General features: G+C 40.9%; 1 protein-coding gene across 1 annotated transcript in view; it reads left to right on the top strand.

The window, feature by feature from the left end:
• The window catches only part of LOC126162260 (alkyldihydroxyacetonephosphate synthase), a 249,674-nt gene that overhangs the window by 169,533 nt on the left and 65,633 nt on the right, over positions 1-14,508 (top strand). The gene's annotated exons all lie outside the window — the stretch shown is intronic.

Below are 14,508 nucleotides of genomic sequence, written 5' to 3'. Positions count from 1 at the left end.
AGCAGCAAGACAGTGTGCCTTCTCACTGGCATAATTAAGTATGTGATTGGTTAGCCGATGACGTACCCGACCACTGGATTGGCCACAAGGAGCTGAATGACAGAACTTGTTTTGCATGATCTCAAAGTTCACAGATGATCTGACGCTGTAAGATTTTTACCTTTGGCATTTCATAAAGGATCATGTGGATTTGCCTTCATTACTAGCTGATGCAGTGGATTTTAAAAACAGCATCATTGCAACAATTGCTTCAGGCACACAGTTCAAGGTTGGGCAACAACTTTCCTATTGACTTGATGTGTGACAAATGGTACTCATGTTGAGCACTTTTAAGAAAAACTATTTGCGTTGCTTTTTGTATATTCAATAAACACTACTAATTTCCAGCTTTCTTTCTGCTTGTACTTGGATTGTGTGTATTCAGCACTGAAAATAGAACACTTCTGTTAAATTTCTTAGTGCAGTATTCTTGCAGTGAAGTTATTGCTTATTTTATACGGTGCCTCTGTAGTGCTCTTGCAGCAGGCTTCTCTATACTTTATCTTTATTACTGCAACTTTGGTGAGTCGCTATCTCCAGTGGATGAGTCCTTGTTGTGTACATAATGTATGTCTTGTTGGGGGTCACATGGTCATGTATAACTAACTATAAGATGGATCTTCACTCATTGAAAACTTCTGCTGAAAATCACGAATTTGAATGGCACTCAGGTATCAATGCCTGTTCTGTTGACCACACTAGGATGTTGTTTGTATAATCATAATCACATCATCAAAATAATTTAGTTCTACATGGTTGTAATATAGTTCTTATAGATATATTGAATCATCTGATCGACACACTGTGTGGCACAATAATAAAACTGATGATGAACTGTACAGTCATGTTGCTACTTGTGGTACAAACAGTATTGATGGGACTGTTCTCCAGTGTGGTTTGTTCTTAGTCACCTTGATAAAACTGTTCATTCTGTTCAGCTTTCAAACATGTCATACATGGTTTAGTTCAGTGTCTTAAATCTCTGATTTTCTTCAATGATAAACATACTTTTGTTCTGTTTTTCCTAATGTTGGGATGTGAGTTCAGTTGCATTTGGCAACTAAATGTCTGTATTTTTGATGCATTTAGGAATGTCAATGAGTCAGTGTTCTTAACAATGTTCTTACAAATAACTGATTGTCAGGGACTCAGTTTGGATTTCTAAAGGGCTGAGATGTTGAGAAGGCCATGTACTAAATGAGAATGTGCTAAATTTATTTAACTATAAATGGGAGACTATCAGCATATTCTGTGATCTGTCAAAGGCATTTGACTGTGTTACTGCAACTAGTTGACAAAAGGAGAAACTATATATATGCAATAGATGAATCAAACAAAAGGAATGAAGAAGTATAAAAATTCGGATTGTCAGAAAATTCAAAATCACAAAGCAAGAAAGGGTGGATGAGAATTTAAAGACACAGAAGCTTGCACAAGTTGAGCAAAGATTGGAAAATTCTTTAATTTCCTGTTTTTATTTGGGGAAAAGAGAACCACCTGTGTGAATATCAAGAGCTCAGATGACAAGTCAGTACTAAGCGAAGAAGTGAAAATAAAAAGATGAAAGAAATAGGAGTAATTGAAATGAACTTGAAAGAAAAATTATAGAAAGAGAACAGGAAATAGATGAAGATAAGTTGGGAAATATGATACTGTAAGAAGAATTTGGTAGAGCATTGATAGACGCAAGTGTAAACCAGGCCCAGGTGTAGGCGAAATTCCCTCAGATTTTTTGAGATATTTGGGAGAGCAAGCCTTGACAAAACTGGATCGCAGAACATTGAATTCCCTAATGATTTCCAAAATGGAATGTCCCATGCATCCAACTCCAACTGCTATCCCACATTTTAAGTCTGTCAATTCCCGTCATGCAGCCACAATCACATCAGAAACCTTTTCACGTGAATCACCTGAGTAAAAAACACAGCTCCACCATTGCACTTCCCTTTTATACCTTGTGTACATGATACTACCGCCATCTGTACATTTGAATGTAGTTACCCCATTACTTTTGCATACCAAATGGTATGCAAAAGTGATGAGATAGCTACATTCACATATGCAGATGGTGGTACCTCTTGGTTTGCAAAGTAATGGGATAGCTACATTCACATATGCAGATAGTGGTAGTATCACATACACAAGGTATAAGAGGGAAGTGCAATGGTGGAGCTGTGAGTTTTACTCGGGTGATTCACATAAAAAGGTTTCCGATATGATTGTGGCTTTGCACGACAGGAATTGACAGACTTAAAATGTGGGATAGCAGTCGGAGCTGGATGCATGGGACATTCCATTTTGGAAATCATTAGGGAATTCAATGTTCTGAGATCCACAGTGCCAAGAGTGTGGCAAGAATACCAAATTTCAGGCATTACCCTTCACCACGGACAACGCTGTGACCACTTAAATGACAGAGAGCAGTGGCGTTTGCGTAGAGATGTCAGTGCTAACAGACAAGCAGCACTGTGTGAAGTAACCACAGAAATCAATGTGGGACATACAACGAATGTAGCCGTTAGGATAGAGTGATCGAAATTTGGCATTAATGGGCTTTGGCAGCAGTCGACTGACGACAGTTCCTTCGTTAACTGGAGATCATTGCCTGCACCACCTGTCCTGAGCTTGTGACTATATTGATTGGAAAACTGTAGTATGGTCAGAGGAGTCCTGATTTCAGTTAGTAAGAGCTAATGTAAAATTAGAGTGTGATGCAGTCCCCACAAAGCCATGGGCCCAAGTTGTCAACAAGGCACTGTGGAAGCTGGTGAGGCCTCCACAATGGTGTGGGCTGTGTTCACTTGGAATGGACTTGATCCTCTGCTATGTTTGGATACTTCAAAACCATTTGCAGACATTCATGTCCTTCATATAGCCAAATAATATGGAATTTTTATGGATGACAATGCGCCATGTCGCCAGGCCACAATTGTTCACAGTTGGTTTGAAGAACATTTTGGACAATTCTAGTGAATGAATGAATGATTTGGCCATCCAGATAGTACAAGATGAATTCTGTGGAACATTTATGGAACATAAAAATGTTTGAAATTATATACGGTTATAGAGGCAGCATTGCTCAGAATTTCTGCAGGGGACTCTCAATGACTTGTTGAGTCCATGCCACGTCTAGTTGCTGCTCTGCACTGGACAAAAGAAGGTCCAAAATGATATTAGGAGGTATCATGTGACTTTTGTCACCTCAGTGTGAGAGACAGACAAAATACCATCAGATATAAAGAAAACTGCAATAATTCCAATTCCAAACAAGGCTGGTGTTGGCAGGACTGAATATTAGCAAACTATCAAGTTAAATAGGTCATGTTTGCAAAATAGTGGCATGAATTATGTACAGAAAACTGATAGCTGACCACAAGGAAGATCTGTTCGAGGTCCGGAGAAATGTGGGAACATGCTAGGCAATACCGACCTTACAACATTTGTTAAAAGAAAGGCAGACCTACTTTTATAGCAGACCTACTTTTATAGTGTTTGTAGTTTTAGAGAAAGTTTTTGACAGTTTTGACGAGGATATACTCTTTGAGATTCAGAAGATAGAAAGAATAAAATACTCGGAAGAAAACATTACCTGCAACTTCTACAAAAACCAGACTACAGTTACACGAGTCAAATGAGATGAAAGGACAGCTGTAGTTGAGCAGAGAGCGAGGGGAGGTTACAGCCTGTCCACATGATATGTAAATTGAGCAAGCTGTGAAAGGAATCAAGGAGAATTTGCAAACAGAATAAAAGTTCAGGGAGTATAAATAATTACTTTGAGGTTTCCGATGACGTGGTAACCATGTCAGAGATGATAAAGGACTTGGAAGTGCAGTTAAACACAGTTGATAAGTGTCCTGAAAAGTAACTATAAGATGAACATAATCAAGAGTAAAACAAGGACAATGGAATCTAGACAGATTAAATGTAGTGATGCTGAGGAAATTAGATTTGGAAACGAGACTCTAAAAGTAGTAGATGAGATTTGCTATTTGGGCAGCAAAATAACTCATGATGGCTGAGGTAGAGAGGATATAAAATGTAAACTGGCATTAGCAAGAAAGGTAATTATGAAAAAGAACATCTAAAGGAAATTTAAATCTTAGTAAATGTTTTATGAAGGTCTGGAGTGTGGCCTTGTACAGAAGTGAGACATGGATGATGAGCAGTTCAGATATGAAGAGAATAGAAGCTTTTCAGATGTGGTGCTACAAGAGAATGCTAAAGGTACTGAAACAGTGTACTGAAACAAAACAATCAAAACACATACAGTTTGATTAAAAAGGAGAACTTACCCTGAGGAGTGAAGGAATTGACAATTTCGTGAAGTGTGGGTGAAGAGGGTACAAATTATAGAGCAAGATCAAGGGATGAATACAGTAAGCAGCTTCAAGTGGAGTTATTTGGGCATGAGGATGCTTCCATAGGATAGAGTAGTGTGGATAGCTGCATCAGACCAGTTCATTTAGTATCATATTTTGTCAAGTTAAAGTTTTTGGAGTCCAAAAGTGAGTAAAAGTTGTTCATGACATGAATTCAAGAATGTCTTGCAGATTCATGTTCAAGAAATTGGATTATTAACCACAGTTTCTCAGTATGTTTATTTCTTAACGGTGTTTATTTTCTCCAAATCATCAGGTTGCTCAGCTCACCAATTCAATACTAGCTCTAAGTACAGTCTTCTGTTACTTACTGTCATTCAGAAAGGTGTCCATTATTCAGAAACAGACATTTCCAATAATTTACAAACACCTGTAAACATTTGGCTGTGAACAAATTGCAATTTGTAGTGGTCCTAAACTGTTTATTGATGGCAAACTGCTACTGCTTCATTATTGAATTTCTAAGCAGAACCAATTGATGTACATGTTTTTCTAATGATATCACATTACATAAGTGCTATGCAACATCTGAATTCGACACTGCACACTTTGAATACATTAATGTAACCATTTAAGTAAGCATTGTAAATATTTTATTTTGACCATGCTTGGCTGCAACAGCTTAAGTATTATCTAATGCACTTTCATATTCATTTGTTTGCATGTTTAAAATTTGTAAATGACAATATGATTAAAATTTGTTACTTACTCCATATCCTTCTGGACAGTTCCATTTAGGGTAGCATACCACTTCTCTCTCTCTCTCTCTCTCTCTCTCTCTCTCTCTCTCTCTCCCCCCTCTCCCCCCCAATCACTCCCCTACCGCCTACCACCCCTCCCTCCTCCAGGGGCTCAGCACTTGTTTGCTTGGTACAGGCATGGCAATCCCAGAGTTGCTGAGCTGAGGACTGACATGCATGACTGTTGAGGTAGAACAATTATTAGTGGGTGACCTCAAATTTTATTTAGTAACACGACTCAAGGAGCTGTAAATCAGAATGTGTCTGTAGTGATCAAGAGGAAGGCGGGGCATTTGAAAGTGCCCCCCGTCTATATTCATAAAGGCTCAGAAAGGCTTGCTGATACCTTAGTCTCTTAAGAGGTTATAAAATCGTTCCTTATTGTTGAGACTAACAGAGCAAAGCAGGTGGAACTTCTTAGAAAGTTGGACAAATTTGGTGATACAACATAATTGTTGAGTTGCATAACTTGCTCATTTCAAGTAAGATTGTGGTCACATGCCATGATATTATAGACATAGAAATCACAGAACATAATTAAGAATGGGCAACAGGAGGGGATAGTGGATGTGGAAGAAAGGACAAAAAGGAATAATAGAGAAATTGAGAAGACTGCCACTTTCATTGTGCCGTTCAGATCTCCAGCACTTCTACATCTACATGACTACTCTGCTATTCACATTTAAGTGCTTGGCAGAGGGTTCATCAAACCACAATCATACTATCTCTCTACCATTCCACTCCCGAACAGTGCGCGGGAAAAACGAACACCTAAACCTTTCTGTTTGAGCTCTGATTTCTCTTATTTTATTTTGATGATCATTCCTACCTATGTAGGTTGGGCTCAACAAAATATTTTCACATTCGGAAAAGAAAGTTGGTGACTGAAATTTCGTAAATAGATCTCGCCGGGACGAAAAACGTTTCTGCTTTAATGACTTCCATCCCAACTCGCGTATCACATCTGCCACACTCTCCCCTATTACGTGATCATACAAAATGAGCTGCCCTTTTTTGCACCCTTTTGATGTCCTCCGTCAATCCCATCTGGTAAGGATCCCACACCACGCAGCAATATTCTAACAGAGGACAAACGAGTGTAGTGTAAGATGTCTCTTTAGTGGACTTGATGCATCTTCTAAGTGTCCTGCCAATGAAACGCAACCTTTGGCTCGCCTTCCCCACAATATTGTCTATGTGGTCTTTCCAACTGAAGTAGTTCGTAATTTTAACACCCAGGTACTTAGTTGAATTGACAGCCTTGAGAATTGTACTATTTATCGAGTAATCGAATTCCAACGGGTTTCTTTTGGAACTCATGTGGATCACCTCACACTTTTCGTTATTTAGCGTCAACTGCCACCTGCCACACCACACAGCAATCTTTTCTAAATCGCTTTGCAACTGATACTGGTCTTCGGATGACCTTACTAGACGGTAAATTACAGCATCATCTGCGAACAACCTAAGGGAACTGCTCAGATTGTCACCCAGGTCATTTATATAGATCAGGAACAGCAGAGGTCCCAGGACGATTCCCTGGGGAACACCTGATATCACTTCAGTTTTACTCGATGATTTGCCGTCTATTACTATGAACTGCGACCTTCCTGACAGGAAATCACGAATCCAGTCGCACAACTGAGACGATACCCCATAGGCCCGCAGCTTGATTAGAAGTCACTTGTGAGGAAAGGTGTCAAAAGATTTCCGGAAATCCAGAAATACGGAATCAACCTGAGATCCCCTGCCGATAGCAGCCATTACTTCGTGCGAATAAAAAGCTAGCTGCATTGCACAAGAACGATGTTTTCTGAAACCATGCTGATTACGTATCAATAGATCATTCCCATCGAGGTGATTCATAATTTTTGAATACAGTATATGCTCCAAAACCCTACTGCAAACCAACGTCAATGATATAGGTCTGTAGTTCGGTGGATTACTCCTACTACCCTTCTTAAACACTGGTGCGACCTGCGCAATTTTCCAATTTGTAGGTACAGATCTATTGGTGAGTGAGCGGTTGCATATGATTGCTAAGTAGGGAGCTATTGTATCAGCGTAATCTGAAAGGAACCTAATTGGTATACTATCTGGACCTGAAGACTTGGCCGTATCAAGCGATTTGAGTTGCATCTAAACACACTGTGGCAGGGTTTGTCAGACGTAGGGTTAGGCCTTACGTATCTAACATTATGCGGTGCTACAAATGCCAGTGATTTGGCCATAGAATGCTGAGTTGCAGAGGTGAAGCGACCTATGGGAAGTGTGGAAAGACTGCCCATGAACCTTGGACTTGGTGTGTATGACTATGTACTCAATGGTAAGTGTTGATGGGCTACAGAGTGGTGCAGCAATTGTCATCATAGGAAAGCTGGACAGGAGTAACGATGATTAGCGAACAAGGTAACACAACAAACAGAAGATTTACTTAACTAGTATTTCTCCAAATGTATGAAGACTTGATACAAAGAGAGCAGCAAAAAAAAAGTGCAGCTATTACAACAGCAACAACAATGGTGATGGAGCCAAGACTATGGAGCATCTTCTTAGCTTCCTGTAGCAAAGCGTCTCCAAGTGTGAGTGGGGCAGAGTGACTTCTGCTGGCCGTCCTATATTGCAGCAGGAGAAGGTGCTAAAGTACAGAGTTGCTGGAGGCGTGGCTCGGTATGTGTGTATTATGGGTCCACCAGAATCCATACGAGTGCTATCGAGGTCAGACAGAAATTTACTATTCTGTTACGATGCGTGGGGGGGTGACACCAATATGTAATATCACAGGACTGACTGCCCATCTCCAAGAATGTGCAGTAACTGCTCTCGGAGCCACCAAGCCTGGAGACAAGGCTACCCCATTTCTGCTGAGAAACACAGAATTCAGGAAATAAAACTGACAAAGCAGATCCCCTTTGTAGAAGCCAAAAAAGAATATAAGGACCAAACCCTCCTGTGCTGCCACTTCGTATGCTTCCCTGCCACTTCGTATGCTTCCACGGTGCAGAAACCTGTTCCTAAGGTAGACACTTTGATGCAGATGACGTCCTCTGCACCATTATCCACTACCATCACCTGTGCTCACACCTGTACATGACAAAGCAAAGTGAGTAAAGACATAGCAATCCAGGAAGCTATGAGAGGAGAGACGAGCAACATTTTCCCAGTGAGCATCGAGAAGGCACCCCAAGAGCAGACTGCCTCTCAATGCCCCTTTTCCCCATCACTCTCAAAGGGAAAGTGTCATGAAGTTTGGGTGAAAAGCTGTCCCGGACATCACAGGATCGTTCTGTCACATCTGACTGATGAGGAGGACATCATGGATTTTTGTCACAGGACCAAGAAGCCCCTCTACTTCCCCTTGCTCTACAAGTACCTCACAACCTCAAAGCAAGGATAGGGGTAAATCAAAACCACACCACTGAAATGGCTTCCTACTCCTGTTGAATATAACTGGATACAGGACTCACCTGGAGGAACTGAGTCCCCTCATATAGGACAGACCTTTTTGCCTCTGTCTCCAAGAGTCATTTTAAACAGATTGATGTGCCTGCACTTATTACACAGAAAAGATGACCTTACAGATGACAGGGCAAAAGGGGGGGGGGGGGGGTATTAATGTTCATCAAGGACACATTACACTCCTCTCAACAACACTACAAGTGATCATTGTTTGGTTAGTGGCCCATGTTACTGTGACGGTGTGCTTTGTGTACTTACTGCCCGTTGTCAATGAGACACTTGTACACCTTCTACTACCCCGTCCTTTTCTGCTTATAAGGAACTTACAAGCACACAATGTGCATGGGGGTTCTAACAGCACTTGTTTTCCAGGGGTTAGATACTTGAGGATCTGACATGAACTACAGGCATCATATTGATGAACATGGGTCAAGCTATGCATTTTGGGACTGCTATGATTTAGTTTATGGCCGTAGTCCTCTCCTTCTGCTTGCCTACCCTTGCAGACACTGCTTAGTGGGGAGTAGATGATGGCATTGATGGCAGTGACCACTACCCTATCTGGATCCATCTGCCTGATAGAGCAGACCCCAAAAGGAACAAGCTGAGATGGCTGCTTGGAAAGACTAAGTGGATGCTTTGCTGGCAGTTAACTGTTTTTAACGAGTGTGGCAGTGTCCTGGGTGGATCACATTACAGCTGTGAGGAGAATAGTTTGGGAGAGTAAACAGAGGTCTTGGCAAGAGTTGGTTGGTTGGTTTGGGGGAGGGGACCAAACAGTGAGGTCATTGGTGCCATCGGATTGGGGAAAAATGGTTAAGGAAATTGGCTGTACTATTTCAGAGGAACCATCCCAGCATTTGCCTGAAGCAATTTAGGGAAATCATGTAAAATCTAAATTAGGATGTCAGGACATAGATTTGAACCGTTGTCCTCCCAAATGCAAGTCCAGTGTTCTACCCACTGTGCCACCTCATTCAGTTTGGCAAGAGTTCCTGAACATCATCAATAGTTTCACATCTGCAGGTAAAGTATGGGAAGGCATCAGGGGGATCTCAAGGCAGAACTCGGGACCACCAGTAGCAACTGTAGAAGAGCAAGGTGTCTCGTAACATTGCCGAGAGTTATTACTTGAACAATGGCTCAGTCGTTTAAGACCATTATGGCCGATCCAGCTTTCCTGTGTTACTGGTAGTGGGTTGGTTTTGATTTCTGTTCCACCAACATTGAGGAATACAACCAGCCTTTCTCTCTGTGTGAGTTGGTTTCTGCATTGTCAGTAGCTAGTGATACTATGCCCAGTCACTACCTGATAACATACAACATGTTATAACAGTTGGACCCAGGAGGTTCTCCTTCAGCTCTTTAACAAAATTTGGATGACAGGAGACTTTCCCAACCCATGGAAAGAATCTGTTTTAATTTCAGTTTTAAAACCAGGCAAGGATGAGACTAATCCCAGTAATTAACATAGCAGCAGTCTGACAAGCTGTGTAGGAAAGACATTGGAGAATATTGTCAACTGGCACCTAGAGTGTGTTCTTGAAACACACTACTCTGGAAGCATACTATTTTACTGTAGCTCTATCAGTGGGGGTTCCATGTATGTCTACACACTTTCATACTGTCCTGCCTCTCAGATAGGTATTTTAGGTACAAGGTTGGAAATATCCTATGTGACAGTTTTAAGCAGGAGAGTGATGTCCCTCAAGGGAGTGTTCTAGGTGTTACAGCATTTGTCATTGTGACCAATACAGCATCCTATACTGTGTTCCATGCTTGTGAATTACTACTCCATCTTCTGTGCATTGTCCACTCTTGCAAAGGCTACTTGGCAGTTGCATTTGATGATCAGGTGGTAGGAGGATTGGTCTAACATTACAGGCTTTAAATTCTTTTTGGAGAAAATTGTTTAAGTTGCTTTTAATTGCTGCTGGTCTCTCTTTAATATATCTATGTTAAAACTGGAGGATACTGTTCTCACTTTTTCCTTAAAAGTGAAATACTTTGGCTTCACTGTCACATCTTAAAGAACTAAAACAGAGATGTCTCAAGGCTTCAAACATCCTAAAATGCACAAGTCATAGGCCTTGGGGAGCTGAAAGAGCACATCTGCTCCAACTTCCATAAGGCCTTTGTGCAACCCATGCTTGAACATGGTTGCCAGGCTATAGAACAACAAGGCCTTTCAACCTCAAAATGCTGGATGCAAATCACCACATGGGTATTAGGCTGTCATCAAGGGCTTATCACATGACTCCTGTTGGTAGCCCTTGGGCAGGGGCTTGTGACCTCTGGGAAAATCAGTCATAACTTCTTGCAGAGTTCAGTGAGAAGTGGAATGCGTAAGTTATTAAAACCACCATCAGATGCTCTTAATTGTGATGGCCTGTGTCCAGCTGGTGTGGGCCGTATGACAACATCATTGTTAGAGGGTGAATGGCCAAATTGTCCAATGTTTGGCTTGCAAGAAAATTTCACAACATACAGGAAAGGGCCAGTCAGATATCTCCTGGGCGTACTGTGTAATATGTAATGAAAAGTGTTTGGTCATTAATGTCCACTAACAATGTGCCTTCAACTCCTCTGCTCTGTTCCTGCTATGCCTCTCTGAGAACAAGTCTTATGAATTAAAAAACATAGAGAAATGAACAGTTTTAAAATACAATTGAGAAGCAGAACAATTTTGACATTGTACTACATTAAGAAAATGTGTATAAGTTTTCATAGGAATTTCTACAAGATCACAGCAGAAAGTCTGTGGTATCATACTAGGAAGGGAAACTCCCCTCCACACCACTCTCAGATTTAGTGATAAAATAGCCTTGTGGACAGCCTGTAAAAAAACTGTACACAGATCAAGCATGAAAACAGTTAGAAGATGTACTGAACTCTGAAAAAAGCAGCACAATAGAAACATTAAAGGATCCAAGCTCAAGATGTGCAACATCAAGGCACTTGCAAGAGATGACCCTCGTTGTTCTGGCATAAAGTCAATTGCACACTGATCGACCCCTCTCCAGGGTAACGATGGGATAGCAGCATCCTATACACTAAGAGGACATAAGTGCTGCGCTGCCTGACTGCGCCCAGTTCGTCAAGTTCTACAGAAGCATCAAGACCTGTGACCTGTGTAGAAGCATCCACTGTATTACTTCACCTGTACTACAAATTGTATATATTGAAGATTCTTATTTGTCAGTTGCCCTTTGCTCGTGACACATCTGTATTTCTCAAAGTTAAGTATTGTAATTTATGTATTAATACGATTTTCTTGAATTGTTGTCTAGTGGTCTGAGAAAGTAGGTTTCCTAAGCACCCCATATTTGACGAGTAGGCAGAATACAACATTCGTAGTTGTGTGGTCTGTGTTCAAATCTCCCTCGTATCTCATATATATATTTTTTCACAAAATTATGAACTTTCCATCCAGGCATTGACGTATCTGTTCTCCTCCTGTAGTGTTGGTGATTAAGAATGTGAATTGTGGTAAGAATATATTATCGTCCTAGGTAAGTGTGATGCACAATTGAGAGCAGGCAAGGTGCCACATAGAGCTCTCACGGAAATGAAAATAACAAATAAATGGGTGTGAACTATGTTGCAACAAAGGAATTAGTGTCAAAACTTCCAAAATGGAATGAAAGTGTCGTAACATGTGGTAGTCGTGTAGAACAAATAGGAGGTATGTACATGTGGACTTCCCTTCATTACACGTCAGTGACCATCTGGGCTGTTCATAATTTTGAAGAAAATAAAGGGGGAGTCACAAGGGGGATTTGAATGTGGATATCCTTCTTTGCAGTCCCAACACCTTGACCACATAACCACAACACTGTGGCTATTGAACTGCGCTCGATGTTGCACGTCTTGAGCTTGAATAGTTCACTGTTTTGATTTTGCTTCTTTTTTCACAGTTCAGTACACCTTATTCCTGTGCACATGCTTGATGTGTCCAGTTTTTGGTGAGCTATCCACTGGGCCATCTTAACACTAAATCTGAGGGGGCTGCCATGGCAAGCTTCCCTTGTAAGATAACACGCAAAAGACGACTCTAACAAGATTATTTAAAACATCAGAAGAATAAAAATAGCAGATGAACAAAAGTAGTCCAGAATTTACATTTATCTTGTAGTCATGAGAGTTTAATGACTGATACAGCAAAATAAGCGAGCAAATTAAGAGTAAGTGTGCAGGTGCATTTTTTACATATTTATTGTATGAACAATTCACATGTGCAAATTTTGATGGACAAAATGGAATAGTGCACCCTCTCTTCCTTCCTGCCCCCCCCCCCCCCCCCCCCCCCCCCCCGCTCCCCCCTGATTTAGCAAGGGGCGTACCTCTTTGATTCAGTTGAGAAAGTTGGCTTGAAACAGTTGAGATTGGGTGTTAAGATAGTCTCCTTATCTGATTTTGAGCAGATCTCTCACAGGTAATTTGTAGACACCTGCCATTTCATAGACAAAAGGATTACCCAGTAACATCTGCATAGTCTTCTTGGCTGTGCTTCATGTCATCTGCAATTCTTCTTCTTCAATTACAACCTCGATAGGACTGAGGGTAGGGCTGCATTTTCCTTCTCTTCTCTCCTGCTTTTCTTAGAGATCTTCAGTACCCTCTTCTCTTGTCTGCTGTACTGATGGTCTATTCTTTTCCTGTATCCTACTCTATCATCAATCTCTGGCATACTGGTTGAATTTGTACCTGCTTCTCCAATTTTCCTTTCCTCTTGCCTGGATCCCTAATTCTGCTCAATTCTTCTGGAATTCAACAACCCACTTGGTTCCTGTCTTTCCTCTTGTCTTCCCTGCTGTTTCTCATATTATTTTGGTCATTCCATCCATATTCATCTTGATTACCTGTCTGATAAATCTTGCACTTTTCAGGCTAATTTCTGCTGATATTGTCCTCATGCTCCGGTACAGTTCTACTCTAGGTCTTTGGACCACCTCTTACCGCCTTGTTTAGGGCGTAGTGTATATCTCCATGTTTCCACTTGTTCTATTCATCTATGGCTGTCTGCCCCTGTTTGGATTCCAATGGCACTTGAATTCTGTAAAATAGTGATATGATTTTATTCTTGTGTTATTCCTGACCTTGGTGTTCTTGATCTCTTTAATGTTTGTGCAACTTATGGCAACATGCTCAGTATGGAATTCTCCAAGGTGAGTGGATAGTTTTACGTATGTCGTTCTCTTACTCAGTTTGGCACTGAAGAGTATTGTCATTGGTCTCATTTTGTGTTCTTGACACACTTCAATTTTTGTTTGTCCTCTGGCATACTGAATACTCGCCTGTTATTCCTGTATGTTGGTTCTTCCTTCCAATCTGTGCATTATAATTTCCTACGAGTATATTTACTTGACTGTGCAGTATGCTTTGCAGTGCATCATATAGCTAGGTGCTTGTCCATTTACTACTGTGTAATTTCTGTTCTCTGCTTTGATTGTCAGTGTTCATAGCTTTGCTGACCTACTCTTCACTTCAGTTATACCGTCCTCATACCTTTTGTTTACTATGAACGCTGTACCAATGCATGTAGGTGTATGTCTTTCCTTTCCCATTCTGGTTTCCAATTTAACTTTCAGCATTCCACTTTATCTTCATCACTATATCAAGGTTTCTTGCATGGCCAATATAATGATACTTTCTCCTTTCATCTCATCTATGACTTAAGTGTACCGGTCTTGGTCATTGTCGGTACATTTATAGTCCCCATTCTGAAAATCTTTTTAATTTTAATCTTTTTCTAGGTTCTTCAAAGCTCCAACTTTTCAGCAGGTCCCCCAGAACTGAACGCATGCTTGGGTCAGAAGGTGATTTCAGGTCGACCCTGACATGCGGGAACAGATGGCTTTGGTAGCCACCCTTAACTTGGAGTACAG

This window comes from Schistocerca cancellata, chromosome 2, assembly GCF_023864275.1.
Source record: "Schistocerca cancellata isolate TAMUIC-IGC-003103 chromosome 2, iqSchCanc2.1, whole genome shotgun sequence".
Lineage (NCBI taxonomy): Eukaryota > Metazoa > Arthropoda > Insecta > Orthoptera > Acrididae > Schistocerca > Schistocerca cancellata.
This window is presented reverse-complemented; position numbering and strand designations above follow the sequence as displayed.